A 21,716-nucleotide genomic window follows, 5' to 3' on the forward strand; every position below is an offset into this window, starting at 1 on the left:
ATTTGAGTGCGGTTGGAGACGAAGGAGGAGATCCATGAGAGTGCAGTGTTTTTGATTCCCATTGTTTGTAGCCTGCTCAGGAGGATAGTGTGATCACTGGTGTCGAATGCTGCCGAGAGGTCCAGGAAGATTAGTGCAGCACATCCTTGATCAGCTGTTCCTTTTAGGTCGTCCCATGCTGACCCTAGGGTGGATTCCGTTCCTCTGAGCGGCCTGAAGCCTGATTGCGCAGGGTCTAGGAGGTTGTTTGATTCAGCAAATAGGCCAAGCTGCTTGTATGCCGTGTGGTCCATGAGTCTGGCCACGAAGCGTGTGTTGGAGATTGGTCCGTAGTCTGTGGGAGGAGTGGGTCGAGTGTAGGTTTTTTTAGGGCTTCCAGGAAGGATCCTGATGAGTGAGTGGTTGATGATTCAGCGAGCGATGCTGCCTGTGCAGGTTAAGGCTAGGATGTTTTTGAGGATGTAGGGAAGGCGGGAATCTTCGGGGGAGACTGATGGGCAGCTTTAGGCTAGGAGTGAGTGGAATGCCTGCTGTGATATTGGAGAGCAACAGTTAAAGGTTTGTAACAGGGGGAGGGTTTGCTGAGACTCTATATTGATTGATTTATTTATTGAGCGCCTTACACCAAGGCGCTGTACAACGGAACAACAAATACAGAGAAATAACAACAATTAACATTGTGAGCAAGAATACAACTTGAACCATTCTACAAAACAGTGCAAGGAGCAATTAACTGAGAGGGGGGGGAGAGGAGTGGGGATAGGAGTGTTGAGGGGGCAGAAGAAGGATAGAATAAGTGTAGAAGAAAGCGAGAAAGAATGTAATGGGAGAGGGGAGAGAGGAATTAAAAGGGGAGAAACAGGGGGGGAGATGGAGAGGGTGGGGGGGCTTCAAGGTGAGGAATGGAGAAGGAGGGATTTAAGGGAAGTGCGAAAATGAGGTGAAGGTAGAGGAAGAGCGGATTGGGAGGGGGAGAGAGTTCCAGTGCAGAGGAGCAAGAAGGTGGAAGGAGCGGAACCGGGAGGAAGCACATGGGGAAGGAGGTACAGTGAGAAGGAAGTGGTCAGCGGTACGAAGGGAGCGAGAGGGGGAGTATAAGGAGAGATAAGGAGGAGCAAGACCATGGAGGGATTTGAAAACAAGGCAGAGAAAGTGGAATTTTAGTTGTGGGTGGTAAGGTAGCCAGCCAATGTGAGAGCGCGAAGAGGAGATGGAGTCGCGGGAGGTAAGGAGACAAAGGGTACAAATGGCAGAGCGGTATATGGATTTAAGAGGGGCAAGCTGAGAAGATAGAAGTCCGAAGAATAGAGAGGAGCAGTAGAAGATGTGGGAAAAAGTGAGCGAGGAAATTAGTAGTTTGGTAGCATGGAATGTAAGAGGGGGTGGATTTTGCGAATATTGTAGAGGTGGTATCGGCAGGTGCGGGAAATGAGTGAAATGTGTTGCGAGAAGGGGAGAGAGGAGTCAAATAGAATGCCTAGATTGCGAGCATGGTAGGAGATGGGGAGATCGGAGGGAGGAAAGTGGATAAAGGGGGGGAAGGGTGGGAGAGGGAAGAGGATTAGAGGGGAAGAAAAGGACTTCGGTTTTATCGGTGTTGAGGGAAAGAAAGCGGGAGGACATCCAGTTCTTGATGGCTGTGAGACAAGAGGAGGTTTAAGATGGAGGTCAGGTGTTGTCATGATCTCTGCTTCCAAAAGATCAGGACTTGCCCGACTCCCTTGGAAGCAGACCCATAACCCCGGTTCCGAGTGCCAGCCAGTCCCAATTGGGACCTTTTGGACCCTGTCCTGGCGCCAGTGGCACCAGGCTCATAAAGATGGCCAGTCCCAGCGCTGGAAGCGCCGGGCTCATAATGCTTGGGTGGACATACCTGCAGCAGACCATGCTGCTTACTTACCTGCCAGTTGAACCCCTGATCCTCTTCTGTTTGGGACTACTTTTCCTGTTGGGTGGGGCAGGAGCCACTCCCTAGGTTCAGAACACTGGAACTCTTCTGGAAAGCAGGAACTCTTTTCTTACCTAGGCGTGGCTGTGGAAGGAGACACCTAAGCACTACAGGAGGCTATTTAAACCACACCCGATGGATGAATCTTGCTTTGTGTTATTCTGCATGCTCTGCAGCAGAACGCTAATCGTGTCTTCTGCTTCTGATCCTGGGCCTAAGGGAACAAAGGCTTACCATCCTGGAATCCAGTCTTCAGCAGCACCTGTAAAGACAAAGAACAGGTTAGCACTACGGTCTTCAGTGGCAGCGCATCTCTTACCTGGTCCATCGGCTGTCACCAACGCCTCGCGCTGCATTCCGGCATCTGAAAGACAAAGGCTTACCTACTCTTCGCATGCTCCGGAGGCCTTCGGCGCTGCATCCCGCATCTGAAAGACAAAAGAAGGTGCGTTTAAAGACATTGGGCAACTTTATTACTCATGTGCCATTACTCCTTCCCACGCCGAATCCGGTGGGTATTCCAGCACCCTTCAGCTTCTCTAAAGCATCGAACTTGTACCTGCAAGATAAAAGGGACAGTTAGTGCGCATCGTGAAGCAGGCTACAAGCGCTTACTTACGTGTTTCCAGGCGCTTCTATTCCTCACGCGGGTTCGATCCTCAACTCTCATCAGCCCGCCATCCGCCATCGCCGGAACCCTGCAAAACAAGAGATATCATTACAAAAGACTTTTAAGACATTTGAAGTCCCCAGAACTTACCGTTCGTGCAGTTAACGACGGACAGCAGTCCTCTGAGGTCAAGAGGCCTGCACCCTTATCCAGTGAAGAAACTGGTTACGGCACCCTGCCCCGAGGCAGATGGAGAGCTTGGCGTTCACTTACCTAAGGTGAGGGCGTTAACCTTTGGGGTTCTACAGGAGAAAAGAAAGGGAAGAGGAGAGAGGCACCCAATAACCCCAGTTCATTAATCCCATATTTTCTATCTGCAGACATCTTACTCTTCAAGTCAGACATACAGTGCACAGAGGTCCAGCCCAAAGAGCCAACCGTGTGTTACACATCACCTTTGAAGATACAGCATTCACCAAGTCAAGACCGGCGCCTCTGCGGGAATCAGGTGAGCGTTACAGAACACAAAGCCTACCGCAAAACTCCCACCCAGGCGCTATGGAAACCTTGGATACCGACCAGCTAGCCCAGTTACTTGGGGAACTAAGAGCAGAAGTGCAAGCCCGTCAGGAAACGAATGCTCTAAGAAGGGAACTGATTATTTCCAAGGAGCAAACAGACAATCTCGCTAGACAATTGCTACAGTTACAAGCCGGACAAACTCCGTTACCCGCATCAGGGGCAAATCTTCCTTCAACATCCTCTACGAACCCAGTGCAGATCAACCTACCTGGGAATGTACCTCTGGCTCCGCCCGAACGATTTTCTGGTGACCCAAAGAGGTTTGCAGTATTTATTAATCAGTGCCGGTTGCACTTCTTATGCCGGCCAGCAGCCTTTCCAACTGATCAAGCTAAGGTAGCTTTCGTGCTTTCGTACCTTAGTGGCAATGCGGCAGACTGGTCGATCCCTCTAGTTAATCAAGATGATCCGGTTCTCCATGATTTTCAAGCTTTTCAGCTCAGTATGGAAAAACTGTTTGCAAGACATTCACAGGGGCAGGCCTTGGACAATGAGCTCCTTTCATTGCGACAGGGTAATCAAGACCTTTTGGCTTATATTGCGTCTTTCAACAGACTGATAGTGGAAACTCGATGGCCTGAGGACAAAAAGATTACGCTGTTTTATAGAGGTCTACGTGGAGAGCTCAAAGATGTGTTAGCCCAAGTAGTGAATCCCCCGAAAGACTGTTCGGACTATATTGACTTAGTCGTTCAAATTGACTGCAGAACAGGAAGGCCGATCGTTCCAAGTTTGATGCTCGAGTATTTTCCAAACCCACCAACTCCTACCAAAGGAGTAGACTCCGGGGAACCCATGCAAATAGGGGGCCTGAAAGGACCACTAATACAAAAGGAGCGGGAAAGGAGAAAACAGCTGCAATTATGCCTCTATTGCGGAAACTCGGGGCACTTTCTTCGAGACTGTCCGGTGAAACCAGCCAAGAAGGCAGTAGGAGCTGCAGTTACCAGGGTCACAAACTCTGAGCAGGGAAACGACCTCGCCCGACAAGAATAGAGGTCCTCTTGCCGAGCGTTAAAACCAGTTCAGTGACCTCGCATTTCGTGATACCTATGGTCCTCATTAGCCCTGAACATCCGGATCGATTACATGCGATTGAAGCTTACGTCGACAGCGGTGCCATCGGCAATTATGTCGATCATGAAATGGTTTTGAGGATGAATCTGACTCTTTGTCCAAAGGCTGTAAAGGACGTCATTACTACGGTGGATGGTACGGAGATAGCCTCCGGACCAGTAACGCATACCACCCAAGAAGTGACGCTAGTAAGTCAAGATGGACACCATGAGAAGATCGTGTTCGATGTGATCAAGGCCCCTCAGTTCCAGATTATTCTAGGAATTCCTTGGTTAGAGAAGCACAATCCTCAGATCGATTGGCGAGCAAGAACGGTTCAGTTTCCAGAATGTGTCTCTACTTGTCACCCTCGACCTGGTGTTGCACTGGCAGCAATTTCCTCGGAGGCTCCCCAGTTACCTCCTGAATACCTAGAATTCCAAGATGTTTTCCGGAAGGATCAGGCAAACTCTCTACCTCCTCATAGGTCTTATGACTGCCAGATAGACCTGATACCTGGATCTACTCCTCCTTGTAGTAGAATTTATGCCCTCACCGAGCCTGAGAATCTTCACCTCCGACAATACCTGGATCAATACCTAGCGAATGGGTTTATTCGTCCTTCCAAGTCCCCTGCTTCCTCAGCTTTGTTCTTCGTTCCAAAAAAACAAGGGGACCTTAGAACTTGTATAGATTATCGCGCCCTGAACCAGATCACCGTTAAGAATAGATATCCGTTACCTTTGATCCCTGAACTCCTGGACCAAGTCAGAAAAGCATGCATATATACAAAGCTGGATCTTCGAGGAGCCTACCACTTGGTACGAGTAAAAGAGGGCGATGAATGGAAGACGGCCTTCCGCACCAAGTATGGGCTATTTGAATATCAGGTCATGCCCTTCGGACTTTGCAATGCCCCGGCTGCCTTTCAATATTTTATGAACGATGTCCTCAGAGAGCTCATAGATGTGTGTGTTGTTGTTTACATTGACGACATCCTTGTTTATTCTTCATCGGAAACTGAACATCGGAAACACGTGAAAATGGTCCTCGAGAGATTGCGTCAACACAAACTTTTCGCTAAGTTGGAAAAATGTGTTTTCAACGTGACTGAAGTTGAATTCTTGGGATTCATATCTCCTAGCGGAGTGCGTATGGATTCAAAGAAGGTCGATGCAATTCTCAAATGGCCATCGCCATCCTCCGTAAAAGGTGTTCAAAGCATGTTAGGCTTCGCTAACTTTTACCGCAGGTTTATCCCCGAATTCTCTCGAATAGTCCAGCCCATCACCTCCTTGTTAAAGAAAAACAAACGTTTTGAATGGTCTACCGAGGCGGAACAAGCTTTCCAGAATTTGAAGACTAGATTTATCTCTGCACCGATCTTAAAACATCCTCGCCCAGAACTCCCCTACATCGTTGAAACTGATGCTTCGAGCCTTGCCATGGGGGCAGTTCTATCACAAAAGGACCCAGTAACCAATCAGTTGCATCCCGTGGCATTTTGGTCCCGCAAATTCTCGCCTCCTGAAATCAATTACACTATTACTGATAAGGAACTTCTAGCTATCAAGTCCGCCTTTAAGGCTTGGCGGCATTATCTTTCTGGGGGCCCGACACACCGTTACTGTGATTACAGATCACCGAAACCTGCAATATTTGAAAACCGCAAAAGCTCAATCCTCTAGGCAACTCCGTTGGGCACTATTCTTTGCCGAGTTTGACTTCATAATTACCTATCGACCTGGTACAAAAAAACGGTAAAGCGGATGCCCTTTCTCGGATGGGAGTGGAAGAACATTTGATCAATCCTAAACCTGTACCTATCATTCCCGAACAAAGAATTCTAGATGTAATCGCCACACAATCCATAGAGGAAGTTAAGGATAAAGCCAGGCTACTGGTAACTCCAGCAGACATACAGAATTGGCATCTGCAGGGAAAGGACTTTACGGTGAAGGACAACCTATTATATTTCCAAGAACGGTTATACCTGCCCAGCACAGATTTACAGAAAAAGGTAATCTCTTGTTATCACGATTCTTTAATGGAAGGACATCCCGGTATGACCAAGACCTCGGAAAAGATCAAGCGCTACTTCTGGTGGCCGTCTTGGAAAAAAGATATCAGAGACTTTATAATGTCCTGTGGAGTAGGCGCCCAAAACAAGAGTCAAAAGGAAAAACCAGCCGGCCTCTTACGCCCTATTGATATCCCGCTTCGCCCTTGGCATACGCTTTCTATGGACTTCATCACCGATCTACCTCCATGCTGCGGATACAATACGATCCTAGTAATCGTGGACCTATTTTCCAAGATGGCGCATTTCATTCCACTCAAAGGCTTACCAACAGCAGCAACTCTGGCCCGAGAATTTCTCGAAAACATTGTCCGACTGCACGGTTTTCCTTCAGTTCTAATTTCGGATCGAGGTAGTCAATTTATTTCTCATTTTTGGCGAAGTTGCTGTCGGTCGGCTCAAATTGATGTGAGACTTTCGACCAGCCACCACCCTCAAACCGACGGACAAACCGAGAGGACCAATCAAACTCTGGAACAGTATTTGCGCTGCATGCTACAACAAACTGAAAAAACTTGGAAAGATATCCTTTGGATAGCCGAATATGCCTACAATAACTCTGTCCACTCGGGAACTGGGAAGACCCCGTTTTTTCTTTTATACGGTAGTCACCCTCGAACCTCGGAGTTGGATCCACTCCAAGATCTTGGAACACCAGCAGTAGACCACCTGCATTCTACAATCACCCAAGCCTTTAAGGAAGCCGTTTCTCACCTTCAAAGGGCTAAAGAACAATACAAGAAAGGAGCAGACCAACATCGGAAGGAAGCCCCCCAATATCAAGTAGGAGATCAAGTCTGGTTATCCACCAAATATCTACCTCTAAAAGGACCACGCACATTCAACCCAAGATACCTTGGTCCCTATTCCATCACTACCATAGTAAATCCAGTAGCGGTCAAGTTGGACTTGCCCCCTCACATGAAGATACATCCGGTCTTCCACGTCTCTCTATTAAAACCCGTGCAACCTCAAACCCGACTAACTACATCTCCAAAACCTATTCTAGTTGATGGAGAACTCGAGTTTGAAGTCAAAAGCATCCTGGATTCCAAGATCTCCAAATCTAAACTATTTTACCTGATTGACTGGAAAGGCTACGGTCCCCAAGAAAGATCCTGGGAACCTGCAGAATATGTCCACGCGCCTTGTCTAATCAAAAGATTTCATCGAACATTTCCTAACAAGCCCAAACCCCAGGAGAAGCCCGGTTTGGGAGGGGCCTTGAGGGGGGGTACTGTCATGATCTCTGCTTCCAAAAAATCAGGACTTGCCCGACTCCCTTGGAAGCAGACCCATAACCCCGGTTCCGAGTGCCAGCCAGTCCCAATTGGGACGTTTTGGACCCTGTCCTGGCGCCAGTGGCACCAGGCTCATAAAGATGCCCAGTCCCAGCGCTGGAAGCGCCGGGCTCATAATGCTTGGGTGGACATACCTGCAGCAGACCCTGCTGCTTACTTACCTGCCAGTTGAACCCCTGATCCTCTTCTGTTTGGGACTACTTTTCCTGTTGGGTGGAGCAGGAGCCACTCCCTAGGTTCAGAACACTGGAACTCTTCTGGAAAGCAGGAACTCTTTTCTTACCTAGGCGTGGCTGTGGAAGGAGACACCTAAGCACTACAGGAGGCTATTTAAACCACACCCGATGGATGAATCTTGCTTTGTGTTATTCTGCATTCTCTGCAGCAGAACGCTCATCGTGTCTTCTGCTTCTGATCCTGGGCCTAAGGGAACAAAGGCTTACCAACCTGGAATCCAGTCTTCAGCAGCACCTGTAAAGACAAAGAAAGAACAGGTTAGCACTACGGTCTTCAGTGGCAGCGCATCTCTTACCAGGTCCATCGGCTGTCACCAACGCCTCGCGCTGCATTCCGGCATCTGAAAGACAAAGGCTTACCTACTCTTCGCATGCTCCGGAGGTCTTCGCACTGCATTCCGGCATCTGAAAGACAAAAGCTTACCAGCTCTTCGCACGCTCCGGAGGCCTTCGGCGCTGCATCCCGCATCTGAAAGACAAAAGAAGGTGCGTTTAAAGACATTGGGCAACTTTATTACTCACGTGCCATTACTCCTTCCCACGCCGAATCCAGTGGGTATTCCAGCACCCTTCAGCTTCTCTAAAGCTCCGAACTTGTACCTGCAAGATAAAAGGGACAGTTAGTGCGCATCGTGAAGCAGGCTACAAGCGCTTACTTACGTGCTTCCAGGCGCTTCTATTCCTCACGCGGGTTCGATCCTCAATTCTCATCAGCCCGCCATCCGCCATCGCCGGAACCCTGCAAAACAAGAGATATCATTACAAAAGACTTTTAAGACATTTGAAGTGCCCAGAACTTACCGTTCGTGCAGTTAACGTCGGACAGCAGTCCTCTGAGGTCAAGAGGCCTGCACCCTTATCCAGTGAAGAAACTGGTTACGGCACCCTGCCCCGAGGCAGATGGAGAGCTCGGCGTTCACTTACCTAAGGTGAGGGCGTTAACCTTTGGGGTTCTACAGGAGAAGAGAAAGGGAAGAGGAGAGAGGCACCCAATAACCCCAGTTCATTAATCCCATATTTTCTATCTGCAGACATCTTACTCTTCAAGTCAGACATACAGTGCACAGAGGTCCAGCCCAAAGAGCCAAACGTGTGTTACACATCACCTTTGAAGATACGGCATTCACCCAGGCAAGACCGGCGCCTCTGCGGGAATCAGGTGAGCGTTACAGGTGTGAAGGAGGAGAAAGATAGAGAGAGAGAGAGCTGAGTATCATCAGCATAGAAATGATGGGAGATGCCAAAGGAGGAGATAACAGGGGCGATAAGGGAGGTGTAGAGAGAGAAGAGGAAAGGACCAAGTACAGAGCCTTGAGGAACACCATAAGTTAGAGGGAAGGAAGGAGAGGTCTGGCCTCCCCATGAAACAGCAAAGGAACGGGCAGAAAGATAAGAGGATAGCCATTTTAGAACAGGGCCTTTGAATCAAAAGGAGGAGAGAGTGAGGAGCAGGAGTGGGTGATCGACAGTGTCAAAAGCGGCAGAGAGATCAAGGAGAATAAGAATAGAGGATTGTTTAGCGTGACGAGAGGAGTGAGTTGAGAATAGAGGTGAGAGCAGTTTCAGTGGAATGTTTGGGACCGGAAGTCAGATTGGAAAGGGGGAAGGAGAGAGCAAGTAGAGACAAAGGAAGAGAGTTGAGTAGGCAAGGCGTTCAAGGAGTTTAGAAAGGAAAGGCACAATTTAGAGGGATGTCCATATGTCTGTCAGTAGCAACATTGTGTAAGTGTACACATAGTGCTTGTGTGACCAGTGGGGCAGGGCTGGTGCAGGCCGGGAGTTCAATTTGGAGATTCTATGCAATTCCTTACTTGGGTTTCGAGCGTTCAGGATTTTATTCCTATAGAATTTTTTTCTTGCTTTTCCTGATCTCCTATCTGTACGCTCTGGTTATTCTTGCTAGGGCGGTTTTGTTCTGGACCGAGTTGGAGGTTCTCCAGGTCCGTTCACAAGAAGTCGACCATTTTGATCGGAGGAGGGCCCTCATGGAGGGCGAGTGTTGGGAGGGAGTTAAGTGAGGGAGTTTACTAGATCTGGGATGATAACGACTTTATTCCATAGTGGTATCGGGGGGTCAGGGGGAGTGGGTGGTGTATGTGCGCTGCCATGGTCTCAGTCTGCTGTGGTCCGAAGTAAATTGCTGAATGATCAGATCTTGGTAGCGGGTGGGGTGGAGGGTGCTGGGTAGATATGTTGGTGGTGCTGAAGATCGCATCGAGGGTGTGGCCTCCCTCCTGTGTGGGTGGGTGCAGAGATGTATTGTCAGACTGAGTGATTCTAGATTGTCTGCGAGTGATTGGGTAATGGAATTTGAGGGTGAGACAAACCAGATGTTCAAATCTCCTAACATGGTAAGTGTTGGATGGAGGATGAGGTTGGTGGCCAGCGCTTCGCCTATTGTGTCTGCAAAGTTTTTGTCGTCCCTGGGGGTAAATGGATGAGTAGGGAACTGTGCGAGGTGGATGGTGACAGTTGCAGTTTCACCAAGAGCGACTCGTAGTCTGAATTGTTGGATGAGGTGTCCTTAGTTATCAGTGGATATTGTGTAGTGTTGCTAGTCCTCCAACTCTTTGGGCTTTGTTTTGGACAGTAAGGTTATAACCGAGGGGGAGGGCCATGTGCGTGCTGGGCTTATAGTTGTCTGCAAACCAGGTCTCGGTGATGAAAAGAATGTCTGGTTTTTCTTCTGTGATGAGGTCAAGGATGTGGAATATATTTTTGGAGGCTGACCTGGCGTTGATGAGTGTGCAGGTTAGTTGGTGGAGTGTCCTTGTATGTCCTGGGTCAGTTGTTGGGGGTGCTGTGGTGAGTGGAGTGAGGAGGGGTGGTGAGGTGAACGGAAGTTGCGGAAGGATGCAGTTAGGGGGTGAGGTGGGCGAGAGTTGGTAGTTGCGGTGGGTAGGGCCAAGGAGGGTGGTTGTGCAGGGCGGGCGTGGGTGGTCTGGTCTGTAGGACCTGAGACATCGGGTATGGGAGATGAATGGAATAGGGATAGGTCTGGGGTTTGTGTCGGTGGGGAGGTGGGGAGGTTTGGCTCTTATAGTGTGGTGGTAGGGTTTGTAGAATGGGATGGATGACACATGAGTCTGGGAAGTGCTTCTGGTGGCCTTGGCCAGTGCCTTTATTAGGGTTTTTGGCAGCCCGAGGGGTGTGGGTGAGAGTAGGAGGGACAGTGAAGCGTGGAGTTTTGGCAAAAGCTGTTCTTGCTGCACTGAAGCTGGGGAAATGCGGGTTGCTGGTGCTATGTTGATGGGGAACGGTGCGTGCCGTTGGTGCGGGTGAGTGGTTATTGGTGGGTGTGGTGTGGGAAAGTGGTTTTAAATGGTTTGCTGTGCAGTCTGGATTGTTGCTGGAGATAGGGTTTCCTGCTCCCGCTCTCCAAATGGCTGCTCTTGAATGAGCAGAGTGGGATCTGCGAGTGGGGCATATTAGTTGGTGGGAGGGGAGGTTAGGGTGTTGGGTGAGGAGGTGAAAAGTGTAGGATGCTGGGTTGGGATGAAGGTTGTGTGTAGGTGCAAGATGAGTTTGGTGTAAAGGGGTGGTCTCAACAGGCCTAGAGCTGTGCCTGCATGCTGTTCTGATTCGTCCAGATTGTGGCATTCTGTATAATTTATGCAAAGGGAGTATCAGATTGTCTGTCTGTGGAATGGTAAATTTCCACTTGGATACAATCCTGGATTTGTGCACTTACCTGACCTAGGGTATCTGGTCAGGGCAATTGTGCTTTGGGATACCTGGATAGAGCGGGAGGTGGCGCACATAGTTGGGGCACTTAAGGAGAAAGCAGGCTTGACCACAGTGCTAGAGAAGAAGTAAGGTGTAGTCACTTTGGTTGGAGGGATTAACTGTATCTTTTGATATAACCTTGAATTTCGGTCAGCTGGGGGCGGTATGGGATACAGTCATGGGGACTATGGACACTAAGTAGGCAGTTAAGAAATGGCAGAGGGGCACAATTTACCTTCACACAGTCTATCCAGATGCAAGAATTAGATAACTTCACACAGTCAATCTAGATGCAAGATATAGCGAGGGGCACAATTTTGCATAGGACATGGAGAAGGGGTACAGTTTACCTTAACGCAGTCTATCTAGATGCAAGAAATGGCGAGGGGCACGATTTTCCTTAAGTGATGCCGAAGGGGCAGAATCTAGATGCACAGAGCGACAACAATTTGGTAAGAGTGTAATTTAAATGGGTTGGACAGTTCATAGGGGAGCAGTAAGGGCTGGTCACCCCTGTCCGGACCGCCCCTACCTTGTCGCTTGTTGGTTAACTGCTGCAGGCACCACAGGCTAACACGGGCCAACACGGTCTGGAGCTGCTGTCCTTTGCCTCTGGGTCCTCCGCTGCATGGACAACTGGCTGTCCTGGATGGTTGACTAAAATGGGTTATCATCCACCAATCGGAGGCGGGGCTAGGCCTCAGAAGGGCCTCAGTAGCAGCCAATCATGGGTTGTGGGAGGCGGATATGGAAGTGGGAGAGAATGGGAGCCGGGGAAAAGGAGCGTGCTAAGCGCTTGGTAGGGGTTAGAGTACTTTTTCTTTTTTTAAAGAAATTAAAATTGGGCTACAAAGAGGTCGGGGAGAACTCGGACGGTGGGGGGGAATGTATCAAACACTCACCTGCAGCTCAGGATGGCAAGTGGCATGCAGGTGAGGGGGCTAACCCATTGCTTGATAGGCTGGTCGGGGCTGGGCTACTCTGACGAGTGGGGCTTCCAAGCCTGCTTAGACTCTTACGACTTGTACAATATGTGGCGTTTATTTCATCTTCAGGAAAGAGGTTTTACTTTTTTCTCTCCGACACATGCTCCTATGGATTACACTTGCTTGCCTGGACAGTAGCAGGAGAGGGCACTGGGTTGTGAGATAGTCCCGATTAGTTGGACGGATCATGAGATGGTGCACCTGGATTTATCGTTGATGAGTCTGGGTACTCGAAACACTTCATGGCGATGTAATGAGTCACTTTGGAAGGATCAGGTATTTAGAGAGGAATTTTAGCGGGCCATGAAGGAATTCTTTTTGATTAATGATACTGGGTGGTTGACTTATGTATTGTTTGGGATGCTGCCAAAGTGTCTTGGCAGGTATTGTTGATTAGGGAGGGGGATGCAGAAGAAGGTACAAATATTATTGGAAATCAGGATTGAGAATAAGACCCTTGAAGAGAGAATTGGGGAAGCAGATTCAGGGGTAGAAGTATTGATTGAGGAGGTCACGGGTAAAAGGGAGGAGTTGAAATCGTTGGAAGTATGCAAGGTTGTTCGAAAGGGCAGATGGGATTTTGGCAGCCCTTCTTTGTGGACAGCGAGCTTAAAGGTGGATAGCTGAGGTGGAGGGGATTGTCGATAGATTTGCATCCTTCTATGAGGAGCTATATGCGTTGGAGGTACCAGTGGATTTTGAGGGTTTGGTAGCTTATCTGAGCTCTTTCCCATTGTTGACGTTTGTCGAAGTGGAGAGTTTGGAGGCTCCCATTACGGAAGAGGAGATTGTGGGGGCCATTTTTCTATTAAAGTTGGGCAAGGCCCTGGGAGACAATGGATACACGCTGCGTTTTTATAGATCATTCTCCGCCCTACTTGTTCCGCATTTGGTGACACTGTTTAATCACATTCTGTCGTCGGTTTGTGCTCCTGGGTCATTTCAGATGACACTTATAACAGTAGTACCTAAGGAAGGAAAGGGCCCCTGCTTATGTGGTTCTTGTAGACCCATTTTGCTTCTCAACGTGGACGCCAACATATTTAAGTGGGTCCTGGTCTCCAGATTAGATGTGTATATATGCCCAGACTAGTCTACTTAGATCAAGTGGGGTTTATAAGAGTACGTCATGGTGCAGCTATTATTCAGAAGAACCTTTTCATGGAGCTGGAACAAGGAGGTTTGTGGGGGGCAATCCCACTTTGCTTTCCACAGATGCAGAAAGCATTTCACAGTAGACTGAGACTTTTTCGAGGCAGTGTTGTGTGGATTTGGGGGCAACGTTTTGAAAGGGATTAAGGCTATGTACTCAGGCCCACATCCTGTGTTGTGGTAAAGGGAAGATTTTCTGGGGTTTTTGACCTAGCTAGAGGCACCAGCCAGGGATGCCCCTTCTAGCCTCTACTTTTTACGCTTTCGCTTGAACCCACTGGCCCAGAGAATAAGGGATGACCCGCGAGTGGAATGGATAAAGGTGGCAGAGTCGGAATTTAATTTGAGGTTATGCGCGGACGATATCTTGTTACATTTTAGGAATCGGTCCTGGCGGTGGTGGAGTTGATTATTCAAATCGGATTTTTTCAGGTTTTTAAATTAATAGTTGAAATCTAATTTGTTCCCTTTTGACCAGGGGTGTTCAGTGGGGGTCAAAATACACAGGGACTGGAGTGCTTGGGAATGGAGATGAGGGAGGACAAGTTCCATTCTCTCAGGGTCCTCATAACAAGGGAGGTGTCTGGGCTGTATGAGGTTAACTATCCCCCATTGTTACAAAGGTTATTTAGTGATATGGGATAAATTGACCATATGATGGACGGGGCGTCTTGACGCGATAAAGATGAACCTTCTCCCCAGAGTGCTGTTTTTATTTCAGATGCTGCCCATTGAGGTTCCTGATTTCATGTTCCGGCAGACTAGGAGCAGAATTTTGAGATTTGTATGCAGGGAAAGAGGGCTAGGGCAGCGTATGATATTTTGATGATTACCCAAGGACAGAGTGGGTCTCCCAGATCTTTATTTGGATTATAAGGCGTCCCAGTTTAGGGAATTGAAATCTCACCTGCAGGAACAAGTGAAGTGGCATTGGGTGGGACTGGATACCATTATCTTAGTGCCGCATCAGCGGGGGAATGGTTATCGGTACCGAGAGATGGGCTTCCGCGTACGATCAGAGAATAACCCATACTTTGAGATACTTTGGCATAGAGGCAAGGGGGTGGAGGGGATTACCTACCACCTGCTGTCCTTCTCCTTTCAGCCATTTGTGGGGGCTCCAGGGGTGAGAAATCACATTCGGAACCTAGATAGGTTTCAGAGTTGGTTTGAGGCGGGCTTAACAAGGATTTGGCAGTTATGGGGGTGGGGGGAGGAGTTTGTTCCCATAGTGAACTTGGAAGAAGCTCTGTGCATTGGGAAGTTAGTTTTGTTTATACTCCTACGTCCCGTCCCCTTTCCTCCATACTTGTGGGACATCTCTCCGTCCTGTGGGACGGGACCGGAGCACTTTGTAAAAGCATCCACATTTTTTTCATCGCCCATCAGTCCTTTTCTCCGCTCGATCGGGGCCGGACGCACTTGCATCCTCAGAAGATTTTCTTCCCTTTTTTCCTCCCTGGCTCCCGCTATCGTTCGTTTACTAGTCTGTCTTTCAAATTAGACTTTCCAGATTGTTCATTGTGTCACCGTCGCTTCACGAGGGCGGATCCCCATCCTCTTTGTTTAGAGTGTTTTGGGTCCGGAACACCGTTGGAACTCCTGTTTTTACTGTGACTCCCTTTCGGTCCGGGCACTTCAACGTCGGCTGGAGCGGTGGGAGGAGGTGTTCCGACAAACTCCTCCATTCGCATTTTCGGGCGTTCATCGTCGAGAAGAAAAAACCCCTGGTAAGTTCTTTACTTTTCAGAGCACTTTGGCCAGGGGATACCTTCCCGGGTTCCTCTCGGTCCGGGAGGGGCGTTGATCGCTCTGTTACTGGGGTTCGCCCTGAGGTGCTCGTTGGGCCTAATAATTCTACCGGAGTTTTCTCTGAGGGTCTACGTAAGGGGCCTGTGAACACCGTAGTACGCACCGAGGCACCTCCTGTGGGGGCTGTTTGTAGACCCAGTTCTGAGTCGTGGGGTACCGGAGTTTGCTCTGAGGCCTCTGTCGGCTTCCCTCAAAAACAAAACCGGGGTGCGCCCCGAGGCCTTGGCTGGGCTTGTAGTTACCGAACGGATGTTCGAGGCCCGCGCAGAAAAGGCGTTTACCGGGCCTGGGTGCGAGGTCCCTCGTACAGAGGCTAAAGCTACCAACAGTTCTGAGCGGCCGGACAAGGCTTTGTCGGTGAAAGCGCACCGTTCCCGCTCTTGTGGTGATACTAGATCTGTTGAGGGGGCAAAGAAGCAAAGTTCTTAGTTTACCAGCAGTGCCGAGGTCCTTCCTTCGAAGGCTCAGTTGGCGTTTGGTATGTCACAAAAACATTCCAGGCCTCGTAGTACCGGCTCGGCCGGGGTTCCTTATGTTAAGGCTAAGATTAAGACCCCTCATCCATCGACGGGGACCCCTGCCTCACTTCCTCACGTGCCGCAGTTCCCCTCGGATGAGGACAAAATGGCGCCCGTTCCCGCCACGACCACGGCGGCCATTTTAGGTGCTACCCCTACAACTACACCATCAGCTTCTGGTGTAGGACTCGGTCTCTTGGGTGAACCTAAGGTCCCTTGTGCGCATCCTTACCGGCCGGTTTATGATTGGAACCCCCGGATGCCTCTTCCGCACAATGTTTCATTGCCCGCGGGGCAGCTCCTTTGATTTATGTGGATACGTCGGTGCAGGGGCCGGTGTGGCACCCTTCCCCGTTACGTCCCTGGATTTGTCCACCTCATGAGGCCTCCTCAGGTCCCGAAACAGTCTCCTGAGGTTGCCTTTTTCGGTAAATTTCAAGCGCTTATGCGCACCGACCCCATGAGGGAATATTTCAAAGGGCTTTTCAAGGAGATATGTCCACCGGCGCCTCCACCCATTCCTCGGGTGGTTCCGCCGGCGCCTCCCTTGCCCGTGGTGCCCCCCCCTGCTCTTCCGCCTATGCCTCCATTGTCCCCAGTGGACAAGGCAGTGCCTGACAAGGCTCAGCAGGATCCTGACCTGTCAGATGACCCTCAAGGCGATCTGGACAACGAGGACCTTCCCCGCTCTATCAGAGCCTTTCATGACCGGGTACTGGACATGATGAGTTTCTTAGATGTTCCGGTGCCCGAGGCACCCGCTCCGCAGGAGGGCGTGTTTTCTGGGCTGTTCACCCTGTCTCCCTTCGAGCGTACCGGCCTGTTCCTGCAGAAGGACGTTCTGGCCGAGGTCCGAAGAGTCTGGGAAAGGCCACACTCGGGACTTTTTGTCAATAAAAAGATTGACGCAAGGTACAGGCTGCATTTTTCGGAAGAGGTGGCCCTGTCGTCTTGTCCGCCTCCCTCCTCCACAGTGGTGGCTGGGGCCACTTTGCAGTCCAGGCCTGCACCATCTTCTTCCACGACGGCTACTCGGGTTCTGGGAAAGGAGGACAAGCTCCTCGACTCCCTCGGGAGGAAAATCTTCACCAACTCGGCCTTGCAGCTCAGGCAGGCCAATGCCGAATTGATATTGGCGGGAGCTAACATGCGGATGTGGAAAGGTCTGTCGGAGTTTGAGGGGCACACCCGGTTGAGAAGTTGGAAGACTTCAAAGGAGGCCTTTCCGATGCAAGGGTCTTGGCCCAGGATCTCCTGGAGGCTGCGGCTCATCACGTAGACACCTCGGCTTGGGGCCTGATGCTTGGGGTTGATTCCTCACGGCAGGCGTGGCTGCATGCCACTAAATTTTCTAAGGAAGTGCAAGACAAGGTGTTGGACCTTCCATTCAATGGTAAGGAGCTTTTTCATTCTTCTACTGATGTAGAGCTCACCAAAACCAGGATAGCACTCAGACGGCTAAATCATTGTCTGTTCGGGTTAAAGCTCCTTTCAAATCCCAGAGTCTGTTGTCGCAAAGTCGACCTTCCTCTGGTTTTAGGGGCTTTCTCGACCACAAATCTCGCAGACTGGATACTCCTGCAGGGAATAACCGCTGTAGGTTCAGGTGGCACCGCCACCGATAAGCCTGCCAAATGAGGGTGTTCCGCGTTCGCACGAGACCCCGGTGGGAGGACGCATTGCGTCTCATTGGGAGGCGTTGCAGAACATCACAGAAGACAGATGGGTCTCGTCAGTCGCTCGAGCGGGCTTCCGCTTACCTTTACCCCCTACCCCACCCTTCAACCCTCCTTTTCAGCTGTCGGGCTCACACTCCCTCAAGGCCGAGGTTCAAAAACTTCTGGACCTCAGAGCTGTGGAACCCGTTCCCCTTGGGGAGCGAGGGGAGGGCTTCTACTCCCGGCTGTTTACGGTGCCCAAACCCAACCAGGCTGGCCTAGGCACCTTCCTAGACCTTTCCCAGTTCAATCTTTTCCTACCCCAAGAGAAATTCAAGATGATCACGCCGGGCCAGATACGCTCCTCTTTGCAGATGGGCGATTGGCTCAGCGTTGTGGATCTTCAGGATGCCTACATGCATATCCTGATTTGGAATCCACACAGGAAATGCCTCCATTTCTCTTTGGGAGAGGAGCACTTCCAGTTTCGGGTGCTTCCTTTTGGCCTCAGCTCGGCGCCGCGTGTCTTCACGAAGAGGATGTCGGTGATTGCGGCCTATCTTCGTCTCCAGGGTATCCATGTGTATCCTTATTTGGACGACTGGCTCTTACGCAGCCGTTGTCCGTTGGCAGCAGCGGGCAACCTCCAGTCTCTCCTTCAGCTCCTGTTCCATCTTGGGCTGTCAGTGAACTGGTGGAAATCCTCCATGACGGTCTCACAGGACCTGATCTTCCTGGGTTTTCGTTAGAACACAATCGACTGCAGAGTGTATCTGACCGGGGACAGAATGGCGGATCTGGTGGCCACATGTCAGATGTTTGCGCAGTCGGAGAGCATGTCGGCCTGGTGGTTCCAGAGGCTTCTGGGCCTCATAGCCTCGTGTGTACTGGCTCTTCCTCTTGCTCGTCTCAAAATGAGACGGACCCAGATGGCTCTTGGGAATTCATGGCGTCAGGCAGTGGATCCAGATTCCATGCGGATAATGATTCTGGATTCCATGAGTGGACCTGGATTGGTGGTCATCTCTCGGCAATCTGTTTGGGGGCACGGGGTTTCAGGACTCGGTCCCCACGGTGACGATCACGACAGACTCCTCCCTCCTCGGGTGGGGTGCGACGTTAGATCTTCTTCAGGTCTCGGACCTCTGGTCGCCTCAGGACAAGCTCCTGCACATAAATCATTTGGAGCTTCTGCCGATCTTCCTAGCGCTCAGTGCGTTCAGACCGCTCATTGTCAACAAGGTGGTCCGCATAAGAACGGACAATGTGGTATCAATGTATTACATAAACAAGCAAGGGAGAACGAAGCCTCCCCCCCTCGTGGACCTGTCCATCCAGATTTGGGAGTGGGCCGTGCTTCATGGTGTCTTGCTGCTTGCAGTGCGCATCCCGGGCCAGCTGAATGTCACAGCAGATGCTCTCAGCCGGCGGACAGTGGTCAGCTACGAGTGGGAGTTTAAGGCCGAGGTCCTATCATGGATTTTCTTGCGTTGGGGCACACCGGAGGTGGACCTCTTCGCCACGGCGGTGAACAATTAACTTCCTCAGTATGCCTCCAGAGGGGGGCTGGGAGCCTCCTCTCTGGGGGCTGCTCTCGAGATTCCATGGCACAACATGAGAGCTTACGCCTTCCCGCCTCTGCCTCTAGTTCACTGTGCAATTTGGAAGTTGAAGAACTCTGTGAACTGTTCCCTTCTACTGATAGCCCCGTGGTGGCCGGCCAGGTTTTGGTTCTCAGAACTTCAACACCTGTCGGTGTATCCGCCGATCAGGTTAGCAGTAACTCCCGATCTTCTTCACCAGGGGGAACAGATGTGGCACCCCTCCCCATAATCGCTCAGCTTGGCGGCATGGTGCCTGAGTTCAAGTCTTTAGAGCATCTGAGTTTGTCTGCGGATAACATGTGCATTATCCAGGCAGCCAGGAAACCCTCGACCAGATCTCAATACAGGAGTAAATGGCTCAGGTTCTGTCATTGGTGTTTGGAGAAGAAGTTGGATCCGAGGGCGGCCACGATTGACACGGTGCTGTCCTTCGTGTCCTTCCTAGCTGAGTCAGGGGTTCATGTTCTGTCATGCAGGACTTATCTCTCAGCGGTTTCCGCTTACCTTTCTACAGACCTCCGGTTCGTAATCCGCACCCGCCATGGGACCTAATTGTAGTCCTGACGGCGCTGTGCCATAAACCATTTGAACCAATGGCTACGGTAGACCTCAGGTGCTTGTCTTGGAAAGTGTCCTTTCTAGCCGCCGTTACGTCAGCAAGGAGAGTGAGTGAGCTCCAGGCATCGTCGGTGGAGCATCCTTTCTTGGTCTTTCACAAGGACAAGGTAGTCCTTCGGACAAACCCGGCTTTCCTACCGAAGGGAGTGACCGATTTCCATCTGAATCAGTCTATCTCCCTTCCTGTCTTTTTTCCGAACCCTGTCTCAAAGGCTGAAAGAGTTCTACACTGTCTTGATGTCCGAAGAGCTCTTAAATTCTACCTGGACAGGATTTCCGAGCTTAGCAGTTCTTCTCAACTTTTTGTGACCTTCGGTAACCCTCAGGGCAAGCCGGCATCTAAGGCAACTATTTCCAGGTGGATTGCCGCCTGCATCACGGAGTCTTTGACCGTCCAAAGGCTGAAACCTCCTAAAGGTATCCATGCACACCTGGTGCGGGGCAAGGCAGCCGCGGTTGCTTTTCAGAAATATGTTCCCTGGGAGTCCATCGCTAGGGCAGCTACTTGGGCCTCCCCATCTGCTTTCTGTAAGCATTACTGTCTCGATATGAGCTCTAGAGCTGACGCTCAGTTTGATCAGGCTGTGCTGAAGAACCTGTTTCAGTAAAGGGTATTTCCATCCACCCGTAGATCCTGGGAATCTCCCACAAGTATGGAGGAAAGGGGACGGGACGTAGGAGTATTACCAGGTTACTGACCGTAGTGACCACCTTACTCCTGGTCCATAGTCCCCTTTCCTCCATACGCCCACCCGCCGCACCCTCTATTAAGGTTCCTCTGTTATTGCTAGTGGGTCTTTTTACCCGGCGATAGAAAAGGACTGATGGGTGATGTGCGGGGCGGAGCCAAGGTGGGCGGGGTTACGGCCGCGTGCCGGGCCCCGCGCAGGAAAGGGAGGAGGGGCACATTTTTGAAAAACATTTGGATGCTTTTACAAAGTGCTCCGGTCCCCTTCCACAGGACGGAGAGATGTCCCACAAGTATGGCGGAAAGGGGACTATGGACTAGGAGTAAGGTGGTCACTTCGGTGAGTAACCTGGTAATTTGCAACTAATTGGGGTGATCATGTGGCGGCATGGAGAGCGCAGATACAGCAGTAGCTCACCCCTAATGGAAAAAGTTCTTCATAATCAAACTGAGATGAAGGGGTCGATTTTCTCGGCTGTATGCTACCTTGTTGGTAGCTTTTAAAGGGACCACAGAGAAACTTCAGGTGAGGTGTGGAAGGGATTTGGAATTGGGTATAGACTGAACATTGGGGTGTAAAATGTACAGTAGAGCATTTAAGGCGTCAATTTTCTGCCAATATAAGCTTCACAGGATCCATTTATGACATAGGTGGCAGTATGACCCTGTGCGGTTTCTTTAGGATGTTTAGGGGAGCAAGTCCGTTTTGGTGGCTTGGATGTGGTGGGGATGTGATAAGGCACAGGTCTTCTGGGCTGAAGTGCTTGGATGGATTAAAGAAATAGATGGAGCAGACACCACTACTTGTACTATTCGGGTTGGAAGAGGTGGAGGGGACGTATCAGTTTGACTCACTTGGCACATTTTCTATTGGTAGCAGCATGGGCATGTTTGGCCATGCATTGAAAGAGGCGAATGGGTCAATAAGGCAAAGAATATTTGTCATGGAAAAGATCACAGAGTCCCATCACGGGAAGAGATTAGAAATGGTAGAGGAATTGGGTGATTTTTGTAGGAGGTTTATGTCTCAGTGAGGTTTATGGTGCCATGGGCGGGTTGGTGGACCAGAGTATGTGCAGTTAATGGAGGGTGTGGTATATGGCTCTTCTCCTCGGGTTTGTGGGTGGTTGATCCATCTGGG

At 50.3% G+C, this 21,716-nt stretch overlaps 1 protein-coding gene across 2 annotated transcripts in view; it reads left to right on the top strand.

Moving 5' to 3' along the window:
* COPS2 (COP9 signalosome subunit 2) overlaps positions 1-21,716 on the top strand; it is a 764,758-nt gene that overhangs the window by 407,778 nt on the left and 335,264 nt on the right. The gene's annotated exons all lie outside the window — the stretch shown is intronic.

Source organism: Ambystoma mexicanum, chromosome 11, assembly GCF_040938575.1.
Source record: "Ambystoma mexicanum isolate Mex_15411 chromosome 11, UKY_AmexF1_1, whole genome shotgun sequence".
In the NCBI taxonomy this organism is placed as follows: Eukaryota; Metazoa; Chordata; class Amphibia; order Caudata; family Ambystomatidae; genus Ambystoma; species Ambystoma mexicanum.